We start from the raw sequence: 11,784 nt of genomic DNA on the forward strand, positions 1-11,784 counted from the left end.
TAATGATAGATGACAGATCTATACTATAGGGAGACACCTGACCTTCATGCAATAGCAAATTGTTTAAAGCACTCATCTTTGTGTTGAATGCACCACCACATGGAGGCATCTGATGTGCAATCAATTTGCACACTGTGTTTAGAGATTATGGTTGGTACATGATGGAACAGATCCAGTGTGCAATGGCCTTTAGATTGCAAACACACAGCAATTTGTTTCCTAGTCATATTAATGGGAAATGGTTGTAACACACATTTGATTCCTATATATATGTCTTTGTGCAAGAGGGCCCCTGTGCAAACTTGCGGCAGTATCCCAGTGAGCTGCTAGCAGGCCCGGGCTTAGAGATGACATCATTGATGGTAAGATCAAGTATCACACAAGTTGGCTGAGGTCCTAGAATACTGTACACAGGGTGGAGAAGAATAAGTCATTTACAGTTGGCCTAAGGCAGATCCCATTCATTAGACAGAGGGAGAAATGTCCTCCAACTGGTAATGCAGCATGTTGTCTGCAGACAGTGTCTGACTTCCGCAAGTAGAACACAGTTTGTTTTTCAAACCAATATCATAGACTATGGGTGGGTGAGTTCCTGGGTTCATAGCAGTTCAGCTACTCTCAGGTGAGAAGTCAACTGCATCAGAGAATGAGGTCAAAGAAAAAGGCATCTGAATGAAAGAACCTTCACAACTCTGACTATTATGCAGCATTGGTGTTGTAAGCAAAGCACAGCCAAAGCCTGTGAATGATTTTGGACCATAAGCTGCTGATTCATGGTTAGCAGTAGAGATTAATTTAAAAGGCCCATTAGGGCTGTGTCCCACACCATGTTAGTAATGCTGCCATCAGTATATATCATGAACTAATTACTTCCTAGACTAATGGTTTGGGCCAAACCTACAGTGGTGTTGCAATAGTTTACAGGGTTAAATGCTGTTTTTCTTAAAGAAAAAAATGCAAAAGATTTCAGCATACAATTCCATATGTAAATAACATGCAAATGATTATACACCCTGTTGAAAATGAGAATGTTAATTCTGTTTGTGATGGTTTTGTTTTCCAGCAGCACAGTAATTACCCCAAGCATGCTAGCAAATCTTTAAAGCATATATTATTTAAAAAGCACAAAAGACGATGAATGCAAATGTATTATGAATTGCCCGATCTCAATGTACATATACAATATCAAAATTATAATATTATATATATGAACCAGGCAAAATCTTGGAGTTCTGTTGGAGATTCCAAATCTAGAAAGACAGTATTTAAGGCCTGTTCTGAGCATAATTTGGTGTAAAAAATAAATGTTCTGAAAAAGTCTAAACATTTAATCAATTTATAATTGACTGAAGCAAACCGTCACAGTAAACAATAATCTGGTGCTTGTCTACAGCTGTTTTCTTTAACATTGTGCTTAAAACCTTTAGCACTGGTTATGTGTGAAAAAAGAATTTTCAGCTGAGACTTGTCCACAATGAAGATTAAAGATGGTTTGGACACGTTCCACCTATATGCAGTCTAATATAGTATATACAGGCACCTTTGTGTGTAAATATTGTTATCTTACCTGACACTGTTTCACAGACCCTTCCACCACAAAATAACAGCTGCCAGAAAATCATCAGTTTCTAACCACATTCAACTCTGTGTCACAGAAGTCTGTTTGCATACTAACCGTTTTACCCTTGGGAGATGCTTAGTAATCTCACTGCTATTGCAACTAATGTGCCGTTTAAAAGAAAAAATCTAATCAGTGTTTATTTTTGTCTTTCGCCTGCTGATTGACCATACAAAATGGGGTTCTGTCATTCATTGCAAGGTTTAATGTTTTCTTGCAAACTAATTATTTGGTTTTTTGCAGTTTGTCGTGGAGAATTCACTTTTTTTTTTTTTATAGCGTAGAAATATTCTGGGAAAAGTAAGGTGTCTAGTAGTATATTGTAGATAAGTCTACACATATAAACTTACCTCACATTTAAACCTGTGTTTTAAAGTAAAATAACAAGAAATGCTAAATGTGTTTTTCATATATAAACTAATAGGAACTTTTGAACATATAAAAGTAATAGAATCAACACAAGAGTTAGTGAGATGATGTTTCCTGGAGGGAAAATGTTTGTAACTGTGCATTTCCACCCTCAGCACAAAGCCCAGTAGCTTGTATTGTCTGTACTGATGTTTATGCAGTGAATAACTGGCCAATGAATTAATTTTATACATCTGCATTGCTGGACCTGGTTTAAGTCCCCTTGTCCAGGACAATATCTGGAATGAGTCTTTAAACCCTCATGAATCTCCGAAAAGGCAAATAGATTTGTTTAATTACTTAAATAGGGATAACATGCAGTACGGATAGTTATATTATAAACCAATCTCTTCGAAAAACACTGACTCCAAAATATAGTTTGAATCCCGGAACAGTCTGCATGTGAACTAACTGTGCACTCCCAGCGCCCCAATACAAATAAACACTTGAAGAGATTGTGCAATCCCGTGCCTAAATACAAATCACCTGTGCTACATAACCCGCACTCCGTGCATGACTACATACATACATATAAACAGTAACACACTACATAAAACACAAAATACTCACAGGGGTGGGGTGGAGTGTCCCGCTAGCTATTGTCTTGTTGAATGTTTTTGTATGCTGCATGTAATATAGCATTAGGTCACATCAAACGCTAAAACTATTTAAAGTCGTTACAAACAAATTATTGAATTTACTTTTTATAACTTGCAATCTGTATAACATAACTACTCTGAAATGCAAAGAGACTACATTGAGTAATAGAGATGTTAACATCAGGCTAGTGGGCAGTGGCACTGGTACAATTTTTAAAGTGTGGGTGCTGAAAGCCATTGGACAAAACTGTAACCCCTGCATATGATGGAAGCCATGCAAAGCCATAGCACCCCTGCTAGTGGGCATACCAGAACCAGATGATAAGCTTCAACATAGTTCTTGAAAAAAAAAGATATCGTTGTGGAACATAAATGTTCATGTAGCTAAAGCAATCCTTACTGGCATTCATACAGAGTAACCCATAGTATACAATGTTGATTAAACACTTTCTGATGGCATGTCATGCTATTTAACTTTTACTATCTGTGGGTATGGTATATTTATCAAAGTCAAGCACTTCACTAGCATTGACCGTCACTGGTGTGCTGATCAGCCCCAGAACTAACAGGACTAACTGGATACAAAGCACTTCTACAAAGATGAAACATAATAAGGGGCATTTGCATGTCCTTGTTGACCTGTTTACAGGGCGTGTCAAATGGCACCACCACGTCACTCTTGCTTTCACCTGGGATGCTGCTCTTGAGATTGTCTGTAGAACATCCCCACACTGTCCGCATACTTTATTTGTAGGTGTACAGCTCCTCCTATAATATCCCTTGTGGCAGGAAATGGCTTTGCGGTGATGTCAGGCCAGAAGGCAGCCCCAGGCATGCGGAGCCACAGGCAGCCCCAGGCGATGCAGACCCCCCCCCCCCGTGCTCCCCTCAGTAACCTATGCAGGGGCTGATGAGGTCCAGCAGCATCCTGCCCTGGTCCCTCCAATGCTGAAGGGAGAGTCAGCTCCTGCTTCTCTTCCTCTAGCGGGGGTGGAGACAGAGGCAGCTCCTGCTGCTTTGCTCCTGGTGGTGGAGACAGAGGCAGCTCCTGCTCCTCTTCTCCAGGTGGTGATGGTGGTGGAGACAGAGGCTGCTCCTGCTGCTCTGCTCCTGGCGAAGGCTGCAGTGGGGAAACCAGCAGGCATGCTCCCTCTGCTGGTGGAGGTGGGAGTAGCACGTAGTCCTCCCATGGTGGTGAAGGCGGAACCAGCAGGTATTTTCCCTCTGCTGGTGGGTACCTGGGCTGTGGATTCGCCGACTCCCCCCTCTTGGGCTGTGGACGTTCGGGCTCCTCACACTCAGCGCAGGACATTCGGGCTTCTCACACTCAGCCGCAGGATGTTCGGGCTCCTTCCTCTCAGGTGTAGGATGTTCAGGCTCCTCCCCTCTTGGTGGAGGTGGCAGAACTAGCAGGTATTCATCTAGTGGGAGAGGGCAGTTGGCTCGGCACTATTTAGGCTGTGGAGTTCTGCCATTTGGTCTCGCTATCCTGGACTGAGACAGTTGTGCTGGTGAGCTCTGTGAGTTTTGTTCTTTTGTTTGGTTTGTTTGTTTTGTTTATATTCAGACTGAGGATTCCCAGACCGGCTGCCTGCGAGTCCGGACTTTCTCCTGAGATCCGTGGGAGCTGCAGGAATTACCTGTCCTGGTTTTTTTTAAGAGGGAACCCGAGCCACCTACTGTGGGGTGTGGATTACTCAAAACCCTGTGGCAGTGTTTTATCTTCTGTTTGGACTATTTTGTTTTTCATTTTAAGCCTCTGCTTACCATAGCTGGTAACAGAGTCAGTTTCTTTTGGCTGCAATTGTGTTGGAACCCTCTGCTCGGGACTTTTTTTTTTTTTTTTTTATATATAAATAAAATAAATAAAAATTCAACAACAACTACGTGTTTCCTGTGTCACATCACTTCCTCCCATAACCCACCACACCTCCTCATATTGGGGGTCGCCATAGGGGCAGTCCTCCCGAACGTGCCCAAACTCACCACAGGCTCCGCACATGGGAGCACCTTCAGCCCTCCATTCTTCCTGCTTAGCTGCCCAGTCCAGAGGTCCAAACCGAGTTGGAGCCCAGGTCCACCACCTCTTCTGCTGCTGCGGTTGCTGCAACTGCTGCTTCTCCTTCTCCTTTCCTCTTCCTCCTCCCATCTTTTCTCCAAAAAATAAATAAATAAATAATAAAAAACAAAACTGCGTACCTTTGTGCAGTACCTCTTCTGGCCTGAGTCCAGGAGGCGCTGGTGATCCCACGCTGGATACTACGTGTGGCAGGAAATGGCGTTACGGTGATGTCAGGCCAGAAGGCGGAACAGAAACACAATCACAAACACAAAAACATAGGTCAGGCGGGGCAATCGCCTTCACTGATCCTATACTTAGTTTCGTTTTGTTTGATTTTCTCCTCTCGCTTGCTCCTCCCTCTTCTCCGTACACCCCACCTAAGCAGGGAGAGCTGCGGCTTAAATACCGTGGATAAAATAAATTATTTTATTACCCCTTGGCCACAATCTGCACGAGTTTATTAATTTGTGTGACTGCGGGCTAGTTTAACAACACACTAGCCGACAGCCACACATTATCAAGAGGTTTTTAATCAGCAACTGGCAGAGGACGGGCTGCCAATTTCGTCTCTTCCAGAAAAACAATAACAAAAACAAACGCACGGCATTCTGCTGTCATATATATATAAAATAAAACCCAATACAATAAACAAATAAACAAATACAAAATAGCACAGGGACGAAGGGGGAGACCCTGTTCTAAAACAAATACTGAACACTGTACAAGGCTGCTCGCCCTGTTGCATCCCTTATAAAAGTTTGCCATAGTAATAGCATAGCAAACTATAATAAAGCATAGTGAAAACATGGTAAAGCATATGCTAGCATTGTAAAGAATAGCAAGGTATGGTAAAGCATATTAATAAACATGGCAAGCCAGGATAAACTATGGTTAATGGTTACAAAAAAATAAGAGATATTATCCACCATGAGGAAGAACTGAGCAGAATTGCCCTGTGTTGCAGCTGGACAACTTACTCAGTGTAGATACACTTTCTATAAGCGAGGACCTTCACAAATGTGCATGCTTTAAAAATGATTTAGCTATATTGCCATTCCCCTAGATTCTCCTGAGATATTTTTTTTCTATTTAATTTTTCAGCACTGATATTTTTTCTTACAGAAAAGGAAACACTCTGTACTTTGTCATGCTTCCACTATGAACAGTTATTATAATTATTATTATTATTATTATTATTTATTATTATTATTATTATTATTATTATGGACTGAATGGAAGAAATCGCACACTACTAACTTTTTCCTACTTATACAGTCAACCACTCATGCTTATGAAAGTAGGTAGCATGCCAGTGTAACTTTCTGTCACTGGTTGATTTAAGAAACATTACACAGCAGCACATTATTTCAATTGTTATGAGAATTCTCAGAGATTTTGCCAAACACAAAACAGACATACAGACAGGATATAATTCATCACCTAATTAGTATGCATTTCTGATACCAAGAATTCAAACCAGAAGCTCATTAGTATGCATTTTTGATATCAAGAATGGCATTTTTGATATCAAGAATAGCATTTTTGATATCAAGAATGGCATTTCTGATATCAAGAATGGTGTTTTTTTATATCAAGAATGGTATTTCTGATATCAAGAATGGCGTTTTTGATCTCACAAATGGCATTTCTGATATCAAGAATTGTATGTTTTATATCAAGAATGGCATTTTTGATACCAATAATTATATTTGATATAAAAAAGTGTATAAAAACAATACTGATATCAAAAATGCCATTCTTGATATCAAAAATACAATTCTTGATATCAGAAATGCCATTCGTCTTATCAATAATGCCATTCTTGATATCAGCAATTGGGGATTAAATGTTAAAACAGCTTGCCATAGGACCCATAGAAACATCTTTGTGACTAGGACCCATTAAGTCAATTAAACAGGTCAAGCTCTGCATGTGCTGATGTCAAACATACTGTAAACATCCTTTAGAAGAATGTCACGAACAGATAACATGTCAGTTTTAGGTGCAATATATTAACTGCAGCTGGTACATGTAAAAAGGATTTTTAAAGCCTTTTTTTGTTCAGTTAACAAAATAAAAGTTCCAGACTTTTACTTCATGTATTGTGACAGACATGTGGCACCAGCTACCATGAATGGGAAGCCTAGGGAGTAATTCAGTTTTCCTAATTGTGGCAAAGTGCCCTCCTGTGTGTATTTTGTGTTGTATGTTGTGTGTTAATGTTGGTGTGTAGTCATTGGTACACGGGATATAAATGGGTCTGTGTAACACGAGTGTTTAAAATCTATATTTGTATTTAGGCACAAGAATTGCACAGCACTTCACGTGCAGGTAAAATGTAATAATATGTGAGCACGGGGAATTGCACTTTATTAATTCACGTGCAGTTGTACCACGACTCCAATTGAATGATTGATTAGTAAACGAGTCTCGGTACAGCTGCATAAAAGCAGCATGTTTTCACTCTCTCGGGGTTGTGTGTTCGGTGAGTGGAGAACGGGATTGGAGAAGGAGGTAATAATAAGAAAAATAATAATAACAGTTAAAATATCAGCTACCCATGTTTGTCTGTGTAGTCCGTTTTGTTTGTCTCTTTAATTTGGCGAATGTGCCGTGTCCTGTGTTTTGTTTGTTTTGCAACCTTTTATTTTCTGTCTGTCTGTGCACTATTAAATGTTGAGTGAGACCATTCACTCAGCTTCACCAAACTCCATCTCTGTTGTTTATTTCCTGGTTTCTGGTCTGACATCACCCACTACAGCCTTCTTTGTGACACTAATAGATAAAAAATGGTTCACAGTTTAGTAGACTTAGTAGAATCATTCCATTGAAGGACTAAGAGATTAGGTCATTAAGGAACAGTCAATATCAATTAAATAAGATTGTAGTGCTCTTAGAAAGCATACTAGAAACTGCCTGAATGACAAATGAAGGATAAGTGCAATTTAAGGTATGTTTCTGCTCATATTGTGGCATTAACTAAGATAAAGGTTCTTTTCAGCTCTAGCAGCTGTAAAATAATTAGAGCATTGAATTGAATGCCGATACCTTGTACCCCTCACACTGTTTTACATTAGTTTGGTCTTTTTAAAACCTCCTGGCAGAATTCCAAATATATGTCTATCACACCATTTCAACCTAGAAAAATGGCATATGTGAAAACTACAATGTCTTATGTAAGTCACTCCTAAAGAAATAACATAAGGTATGTTATTAATGTATTATATCCTGATTAGTATATGGACAAATTACTTGTATGGCAATATTTCAGAGGTATATTCAGCAGAATTGCGATGGGGAGGGAGGGGTCTTGTTAAAAAAACTTAAGCCATTTACAGCTAAATACAACACTTTAAATGCTTTTTAGCACAATTTCTAGTAATTTACAAATACTCTCATTCAGTAGAGATTTCACATATAATACCTATATGATCAACACTGTGTCGTACATGCTATAAGGACTTAATTATCATTATCAGTAATGATAATGGAGATAAAACTATTCATATAACATATTCACATATTTTTCAACATAGAATAAAAAGCGTGTGTTTGAAAATGTGTTTAAAGCGTCCCCTCCTGGTGTGTAAATAGCTTTTTCTGTTCAAGCGCAGGGAAACCACACATGTCAGTTGGAAGCCAGTCAAATGGAAAAGACCTTTGAGAATTATGTCTAAAATGATTTGAACTGTTGTGTTCAAAATGAATGCATATCTACATTGTATTATTAAAAGTTATGCTTTTAACCTTCAAGGCTGTCAAGGATCAAGCCTCCTCACATCTCTTAAATCTACTAGCACCCTACCAGTCTTCCTGATCTCTTTGGTCCTAAATGCTGGGTCTTCTCCAGAGCATAGGACCTTTATGTAATTCCTTTGTTAAAAACGTTAAACAAATATTGTAAATCGTTTTAGGATGGCCTCGGTTGTGAAAGGCGCTATAAAGTGACAATTTGTTGTTGTTAAACTCCTTTAAGTCAGACATGCATTGCAAGATGCTGCAAGTCTTTATTTTTTTATATCCTTGGGTGTATCTGTTCTTCTCATGCTGAAAACAAATTGAGAAACCAGTGGTAAAATAACCACAGGAAAAAAAAAAAAATTATATGGTTCCACATTTTCAAAAGGTACCATTAACTGAATCCCTGCAGAAAAATTAAAGTTAACAGTACAGAAATCAGAAAAGATCAGTAAAGTGTTGTCATGAGTGATCCCCCACCTCCCTGTCTCCCCATATATGTTATTTATCACATAATGGATTTTTATTTTATTTTATTGTAATTTTACATCATTCCTGTAACTTACTCTAGAGGGGAAACACAACCATATTCATTATCATCAACATATTGCTGAAAACTAATATGTTGATGATAATATATAACAATGTAATCCTTGTAGCAAGTCCTGGGGTAGCCATCAATAGAAGCATATAAATTAAACCATCTGCTTTTGCCAGCTGTACAATTTTTGTTAAGGTATTCTTTAGCCTGTTCAGCACTTTGTGTTGAATCCCAGTGCACCTAGTTTTCATAGAGATAAGTTGTGATCAGCAGTGTAGAAAGCTTTCAACATGTATATAGACCAAACCACTAATGAAGCCATTAGCGCTTACCGTCATGAAATCATGCATGGTAACAGTATTGTAAATTAGTATGCTGTATGTTATTATAGGAGATGCCATCTCATGCAGTTCAGGGGAGAGGCTGCTCAAAATATGCAAAAGGATTTCTGTTATATTAAGAGACACCTCACACACCTTGTTATTTATCTTTATGGACTGGATAACCTCTAAACATGATAAGATGTACTGGACAAATCCTTAACAGTGATTGGTTGATTTCTAATAAATGTGTATAATCTTATCAAATGACACATTCTACCATCAGCGGAGTAACTCAAGAAAACAGTACACCTTTTACCTTGTAGGCTGTGGGCAAATAGGGTTTGGAGAAGGTCCATGTCCACATTTTGCTTAGTTCCAAGCTTACAATCCTGCAAGCAGATATCACTGCAGTTATATGACTTTGTGGTAGGTTCTGTCATGTCCTGTTGATCTAAATTCCCAAGATAGCTGGCTGTCTGCTCCCACTGTGGTCATTATACCCAGTGATTGAATTTGACCAGATTGCACACTATAAAGGGTACCATCTCAGAAGACTATTATGAAAATGGTTGTTCTCTGTGAAAAAAATAATGGATTGCTGTGACCTACAGTATTACTGGCAACCTGTCGCCTGCTTTAGTAAATGAGAGATAGTGCTTGCAAAATGTATCTCTTCTATTCTGTCTTATCCATACAGGAGCTGAAGACTGAGCATATCATTATGTATTTTTATATATATATATATATATATATATATATATATATATATATATATATATATATATATATATATATATAGGAATATACCACTGTTTTGTAATTGTAATTGTTATGGTTTAATATTTTCTTGTTTGATGCATATTTTCTATTGCAGATTTTCATTTAAATAATTAAAGCAGCAAGAGATTGTTATCCTCAACTTTAACAGAAAATTAACATAAGATAAGAAAGGGTTGAGAGGGAGAAAAAGCCATTTAGCCCATCAAGGCTCATCCCTTGTTAGCGCACCAATTTAGCTTGCACTGACAAAAACAGTAATATTGTGTAATTCCCAGTAGTATGGGTTTTTCTTTTGAAATTACTAAAAAAAATAAAAAAATCAGGTTCTACTGATGTAAGTGAAGCTTGTATTTATGTAATAGAAGTGTGAAACAAAACAAACAGGTGGCTAGATTGATTTGAATAAAACACAGCTTGAAAATCATTGTGCTAATTGAAGTGCTATCAGGGATTTGAATAGTTGGTGTGATATTTCTGCAGTAAAAAACTGTTTCAGGAATAAGTTTGAATTTGTTAATTGCTCTGGCGTCCATGGGAATTTCCATGTTCAGCTGTTTTTTTTTTTTGGTTTTTTTTGTTGTTTTTTTTTGTGGCAGTGTATAATTATACCGTACCTTGATTACACCTGATCTTAATAGGAACCATGGTAAACAGAGCTAATTAATCTCTCATGCAAACAAACCAAAAGTTTGCTACATTTTGCTCACATGGTTTCACGCACATCAGGATTTTTGATAGACAACAAGAAAGAAAGTGACGTAATGGCCAAAATACTCTTTCATAATTGGAGATCTCTCGTACTAGGAATATAATCCAGTTTAATAGCTTATCTTGTCCCTGAAAATTGCATTCATTTACGATATCAGGGCTTGTGTAGAGTTCACCAGCCAGGTTAAGTGCTCCAGCCGTGCTCTTTGGAGCCTTACGAATGGAGAAAGGTTTTAATGCTGTTCTTCAAAGGCAGTAGATGTGTTCGCTCACATTGTAAAATCACATTAATGAGAGCAGCTTGGTGAAGGGTCAAGTCTGAGTCCATGAGTAAAACAGCAGACAAGCAAAAAGACAAAACAATGCATGATTATTTCAGAAATTTCAATAATGTACTATGAATAAGATTTTTAAGGGAATTCCTTTTAAAACAAGAAATATTTCCAGTACAAACCCTTTCATTTAAACTCCTCCCGGAACACAGAAAACAATATTTCTTGTATATTGCTGCTTACATGATCAATCCTTTTATACTATATGTAGCTTAGAATATCAACAAGCTTGACGACTTCCAACAACATCCTATTTAACTATGCTTTACTAAACTTTGCTAGCCTTTTACCATGGTATACATTATATAAGGGATAAGTGTGTGTGTGGGGGGGGATCTCTGCAATGTGGAGCTTCTTAGTTTGTCAACCTAGAGTCTAATGACTGGGTTTGAATGAAAGCAAGTCATTATAATGTTATGCAACAGGAGTCTTAACATGAACCCAGAGTCATTAGTAATGTCTAGTGGCCTGGGTTAATCCTGAATGTGTGAATTCAGCCTTGCACCATCCTTATTATTAACCTTTAGACTGCTGGCATCTTTTTCAAAGCAAACCTTATCCCTGTCATTCAAAGAGCTATGAAAGTAAGACAAGCAAACAAGGAAAGCGGACATCCTTCCAAAACTGCTCATATGAAAACTACAGTATATACAAAAGGAAATTACAGATTGACAC

This window comes from Polyodon spathula, chromosome 2 (assembly GCF_017654505.1).
Source record: "Polyodon spathula isolate WHYD16114869_AA chromosome 2, ASM1765450v1, whole genome shotgun sequence".
Lineage (NCBI taxonomy): Eukaryota > Metazoa > Chordata > Actinopteri > Acipenseriformes > Polyodontidae > Polyodon > Polyodon spathula.